General features: G+C 42.4%; 1 pseudogene; it reads right to left on the minus strand.

Annotated features, from left to right (window-relative positions):
- Positions 1 to 4,526: 4,526 nt before the first annotated feature.
- Positions 4,527 to 5,533, minus strand: LOC133767651 (poly(rC)-binding protein 2-like; annotated as a pseudogene).
- Between the last annotated feature and the right edge of the window lie 778 nt (positions 5,534 to 6,311).

Here is a 6,311-nt window from a genome sequence, read left to right on the forward strand (position 1 = left end):
CAACTTGGGAAGTAGTCCACACAACAGACTCATAGAATGACAAACAATTTAAGTAGCATTCCAACTTCAGAATCATCCCTTAAGGCAACCTGGTCTGGTTGAAAAGCCTGTGAGAGTATTTCAGGCACGGAAAGCCAAGACACTGTGGCAAAAAAAAAAAAGTTCTACGTGAAAGATCTCTGTGAGTGAGACCCCAGCAGAAAGAGGTGGCCATCAGAGAAGGATGTATTTTTCTCTGAAAGGAGGAGAGAACTCCCACCTTGCTTATGGCCTTGTCCAAATACTGATGGAGTTTGTGGATTCAAAAGTTTTCCATAGCCTAGGCAGCTCATGTCAAGAGCCTCGGGTGGTCACTTCCATCATATATAAGAGTTTTAATTGTTAAATTAACAACAGGAGTCACTGTGAACTAACTTCCCAAGCAAGACCTCTGTCCTCAATTAGTTGTATTATGAGAGCTAACCATAAAACTTGTTCTCAAGCAGTTTTTGTGTATGTGTGTGTGTGTATGTGCACATACAAATTGTTGAAATCTTTACTTAATATAGAGTTGGTCTTCTGTGTACAAAGTTAATTAAAAATGGATCTTAATGAAGAATGGGACTGGGAATAGAAGAGGGAGGAGGCAGAGGGGTGGGAGTATATGTGGGAGGGCTGGTATGGTGGGAAGAATAACTATATTCCTGAAGTTGTATTTATGATATTTGTATTTCTTAAATAGTTTCCTTGGGAAAAAAATAAATAAATGATGGCAAGGATGTGGGGAAAATGTACCCAAAACCACTGTTGGTGGAAATTCAAATTAGTACAGTAAGTTTGGAAGACAGACTGGAGGTTTATCAGAAATCTGAAAATTGATCTACCATATGATCCAGCCATCCCACTCCTGGGAATTTACCCAAAGGAAATTAAATCAGCATATGAAAGACTTTTCTGTGCCCTGATATTTATTGCAGCTCAATTCGCAATAGCTAAGATATGGAATCAACCCAGATGCCCATTAACTGATGACTGGATATAGAAAATGTCATGTATACACACTATGGAATACTACTCAGCCATACAAAAGAATGAAATCCTGTCTTTCACAACAAACGGACACAACTGGAAACCATTATATTTAGTGAAATAAATGAGTCCCAAAAAGACAAATACCATGTTTTCTCTTATCTGTGGTAACTAATAGAGTATAAAATAATGTAATAATTGACATTTTGAAAATTGATTATTGTTTACAGCCCTTGTCCCTACTATTGAGGAACAGTGTTTCTTTTTCTTATTATTTGTTGAATTCTTTACTTAGTGGAGAGTAAATCTTATGATTATAAAATCAACTGACAGTATTTCAATATAAAAAAGAATAAGAAAGGAAGGAGGAGAGAGAGTGGGTATGTTGGTGGGAGGAAGGGAGGGTAGGGTGGTAAGTATCACTATGCTTCTAAATCTGTATATATGAAACACATGAAATTTGTTCACCTTATATACATTTTAAAAATAAAAATAAAAAAATAAAGAGATGTGATAAGCAAATGTGATATACTAGAGGATTCTAAAAGAGGAACATTAAAGAAATCCAAGTTAACAATCAAAAAAACCCTATCTTTTCCTCTATGACTCATCAAGTCTTTTGTTGAGATGTCATTTAATACCAGATTATAAGTGAATGAGCTTTCTTTAGTAAGGTATTCTTCCAAGGAATATTTTTACTTTATAAAAATAATATAATTAACTCATAAAAATAACTTGATGAGAGTGGGATTGACAATGTATAGTAAACAAATATTTGTTGAGGGGCTTCTTTATGCCAAACATGGAGCTATGAGACAGAAACTTCTAGATTCAGGGAAAACAATATCTACTATGGATTCCTGAGTCTATTCCAGAAAGGCCCAACATGACTAGAGTGGTTGTTACAGAATAGAGGAGATTGGAGACCATCCAAAGTAATAGTAACAGGCTCTCCATGAGTTGAAACTCATGACTTGCCTTTGTTTTTAGTTTCTTTCGTGTGGAAAATTTGGCTGTTTTTATTCTGTCACAAAACAGATGGGACCATGATTTATGATTCACAGTTTATGAAGCTAATTTAATAGTCTACCAGGCTTCATGCTCTATCACGTTTCCCATATTGGCAGTAATTTTTCTGCTGGCACATTTGTCACAAAAGGAACATTTCAGTGTTGGGATGGGAGGCGCTTGGGCTTTACAGGGTAGGGAAGTAGTAATATCACAAGGGTCGTTTGTGCATCTGACAAATGTTTGTTGGGCCTCCAGTGTCAAGTACTCCTTTAGGAGCTAAGAATCCAGTCAATGAGTCAGAAGGGTCTTTGAGAAGAAGAAAAATAATAAACAAATAAGTAGGCAAATAAATCACAATCTCATTTCATACAAGTGCTTTGAAGAAAATAAGAGAGTGATGTCATAAAGTGACAGGAGGTGGGCAATATTAACTAGGGTGGTCAAGGAATGCCCCCCTCAGAGGCACCATTCAAGCCAATGCCCAAGTGCAAAGGAAGTGGTTCTTCCAAAGTCCCAGGAACTATGTTCCAAGGAGAGATAACCCGAAGCACAAAGGTCTTGAGCTGAGAAGGAGTTTAGATGCTCAAGGTTCAGAAATGAGGCAAGTGTGGTTATAGCCACAATCCATCCTAACATGCCTCCCACCCCCACTTTCTGTCCAGCTGTTGATGCTAATGCCACTGGGGCCTTGGGTCAGGATGGTAACTTTGGGTTATTCAGTGCATCAAATAGAACACTTCCTGGCTCCAATGCAGAAACTGTAGTGTGGCTCTTATGGAATTTGCTTCCAGCTTAACTTTATGGCTCACAAGAAATCAACTAGCATAGTGATTCCAATGGCATACCAGCCTTGAAGACTGGGAAAAGAGCCCAAACTTGAATGCAAAAGCTCTTCAGAAGGTGGTGATCGGGATTCTCCTACAATTAACTTGGTTGTTGGAAAAAGTCAAAATTATTTTGCATGTAAATATGGTGATACAATCACAGGAAAGTTACAGTGTACTCATGGCAGCACACTTTGTAAGCTTTTACTCCAAAGACCCTAAATGATTTGGGTCGCAGTAAATGATCTTCGGTAGTGCTCTAAGTCCATCATCCCTTATCTATAATTTTGAAAATTTAAAATCAAATATTTTTCACATTGCTTTTGGGAGTGATGTGAGTCTACTTACTCATACCTGTCTAATGATAGAGATATTAATATACTTAATTAAATGATATTACCTTGGCATACACCAGAGTTTAACATAATGTATGTATATCTGCCATTTTACTTGTATAAAGGTTGGAAATATGAATTCTTTTTTTCTGTCCACAAAGAATAAGCACCAGTCCATCTTTCAATTTTTTGAAAAGTTCCTGACATTATAGAACTACACTGAAATGTATTAATATTCCACCCTTAAATTTCCATGACAAACAGAAAAATTCATGAGCCAAAAATAAAAAAAGAAAGAAAGAAAGAAAGAAAGAAAGAAAGAAAGAAAGAAAGAAAGAAAGAAAGAAAGAAAGAAAGAAAGAAAGAAAGAAAGAAAACATAGGGAGAAGCTTATAAAACTAAATATGGGCCGGCACCGCGGCTCACTAGGCTAATCCTCTGCCTTGCGGCGCTGGCACACCAAGTTCTAGTCCCAGTTGGGGCACCGGATTCTGTCCCAGTTGCCCCTCTTCCAGGCAAGCTCTCTGCTGTGGCCCAGGAGTGCAGTGGAGGATGGTCCAAGTGCTTGGGCCCTGCACCCCATGGGAGACCAGGAGAAGCACCTGGCTCCTGCCTTCGGATCAGCGCGGTGCACCGGCCGCAGCACGCCGGCCTCAGCGGCCATTGGAGGGTGAACCAACGGAAGGAAGACCTTTCTCTCTGTCTCTCTCTCTCTCTCTCTCTCTCTCACTGTCCGCTCTGCCTGTCAAAAAAGAAAAAAAAGGCCGGTGCTGCGGCTCACTAGGCTAATCCTCCACCTTGTGGCGCCGGCACACCAGGTTCTAGTCCCGGTCGGGGCACCGATCCTGTCCCGGTTGCCCCTCTTCCAGGCCAGCTCTCTGCTGTGGCCCGGGAGTGCAGTGGAGGATGGCCCAAGTACTTGGGCCCTGCACCCCATGGGAGACCAGGAGAAGCACCTGGCTCCTGCCATCGGATCAGCGCGGTGCGCCGGCCGCAGCGCGCCTACCGCGGCGGCCATTGGAGGGTGAACCAACGGCAAAAGGAAGACCTTTCTCTCTGTCTCTCTCTCACTGTCCACTCTGCCTGTCAAAAATAAAAAAAAGAAAGAAAGAAAGAAAGAAAGAAAGAAAGAAAGAAAGAAAGAACGAACTAAATATGGATCCCAGCATTACAAGCTGAACAAAGAAAGACAGTAAAAGGCTTTTAATTTAAAAATCACAAGTGGATGAGAAAGTGTGTAGAAATGGAAAATTTACAAAGTATTTAAAACCTTGAATTACTGACTACACGGATGATCCACAGGTGGCAGTGAACAGCAGAAAGGGATTATGGATGAATCTGCATTGTACTAGCTGTTCCCCATGCCACCCATCTCCAAGGAAAGACAGACATTGATTTGATACTGAGCCAGACTAATGCTGGCATAAGATCTAGTGATGATAACCTGCCTATCAGTAGATCCTTCTACTGAGTTTGAAATTTTGATCTGTGCTGCAGACATCTAACAAATGTCATTGATTGTAGCACCTTGATGCCCAGTTATGCAGCCAATCAAATCCTTTGGAATGGTTGGTTCATGAGAAGTAGTCTGAGCAGATGCATCCAGACCCGCTCAATAGCCCTTCACCCCTGGAGAGCTGGATTCAATGCCACTGAATCTGGTGTTGCTAAGCATCATGGAAATGAGACTATTACATTACCAAGTGATGCATTTTGGTCAAATCTACCTGTTGAATGGCATACTGTCCTTGAATGGTATAGGCCTGACCACCTGCAAAGATGACCTGAGAACTGGACTGATTGGAACAGTACCAGGTGGTCACACCTTTGTGGGAGTCGGGCTGGGGAGGGATTGGCAAGGAGTCGCCAACATGATCATACAGATCCGGTTGACATACTCAATGATGGATTGCGGGATGCCAGCAATAGCGATGGCCCACTCAGTTGAGTTGGGGAACATATCCCCTGCCACCTGCACCTGAGCCCCTGTACTCTCTTGGATTTCTTTTATCTTCCAACTACCTTTTCCAATGGGAGAGCCACACTGACTAGCAGGAACCACCAGCGTCAAGGTAACTGGAGGTCTACAGGCAGCTGTGCTATTGGTCTTAGACCTGCAGATGTCTTCTTCCAGTTTGTCAATGATCATAGCAAAGGCTTTGAAGATGGCATTAGTGGTCCAGTCAAAGTGATAATGCTCTCAAGACAGTTCCTGTCTGAGACATTGGTACTTGCACCACTCTCCTGGTGCATCTTTTTAACAGATTCTCCTTTCTTTCTGATGACACTGCCAACTTCCTTGCCAAGCGTAAGTAGCCACATGGTGAGAGTGACATTTAATCCACCTGCAGTCATACTGGTCTGTGTTGGGCAGTGTTCTTGGGAGCTGGACTTTGAGTCGTCAAGTCCTTGGTCCCTGGTTGGGGTGAAAGCCAAAATTGCAGTTGTGAAGCACATGAGGGGAAAATAGGAGCAGGCAGGCAAGAGAAAGGGAGAGGCTGGGGGACCAAGGGGAGGGGCAATGGGAGCAGGCAGGAAGGCAATTAGGGTCCTTCTGCAGGTGGACCAAGGAAGAAAGAGCAGGAGAGAAGGAGGAAGCAGGAAAGATCCCGGGGCCAGTGGACAGTGCAGGCTGCAGCTGCTGCAGCAGCTGGCTCTGCTGGTCTGGAGAACTATGAATTCTGAGAAAAATCTGGCACAAAATCTGGGGGAGCAAACTTTCACTCATGAATCTCAGGCTATTTTCTTAATGTTAATCTTTTTAAAGATTTATTTAATTGAAAGAGTGACAGGGAGAGAAAGAGTGAGAGAGAGGGAGAAAGAGAGAGATTCCATTTGCTGGTTTACTCTCCAAACACCCACAACAGCCAGAGCTAGGCCAGGAAGAATCCAGGAGACAGAAACTCCATCCAGGTTTCCCATGTGGGTGGCAGGGACTCAAGTACTCAAGCCATCATTTTCTGCTTTCTCGGGTGCATCAGAGGAAGGTGGATTGGAAGCAGAACAGCTGGGACTCAAATCAGTACTCCGATTTGGGATGCAGGCAACCCAAGTAGCAGCCCAAGCCACTGTGCTCAACAATGGCACCCATAACTATAATCCTAACCACTCTCAGAGTATCTGCCAGTATTTT

Source organism: Lepus europaeus, chromosome 10, assembly GCF_033115175.1.
Source record: "Lepus europaeus isolate LE1 chromosome 10, mLepTim1.pri, whole genome shotgun sequence".
NCBI classification, from domain to species: Eukaryota; Metazoa; Chordata; class Mammalia; order Lagomorpha; family Leporidae; genus Lepus; species Lepus europaeus.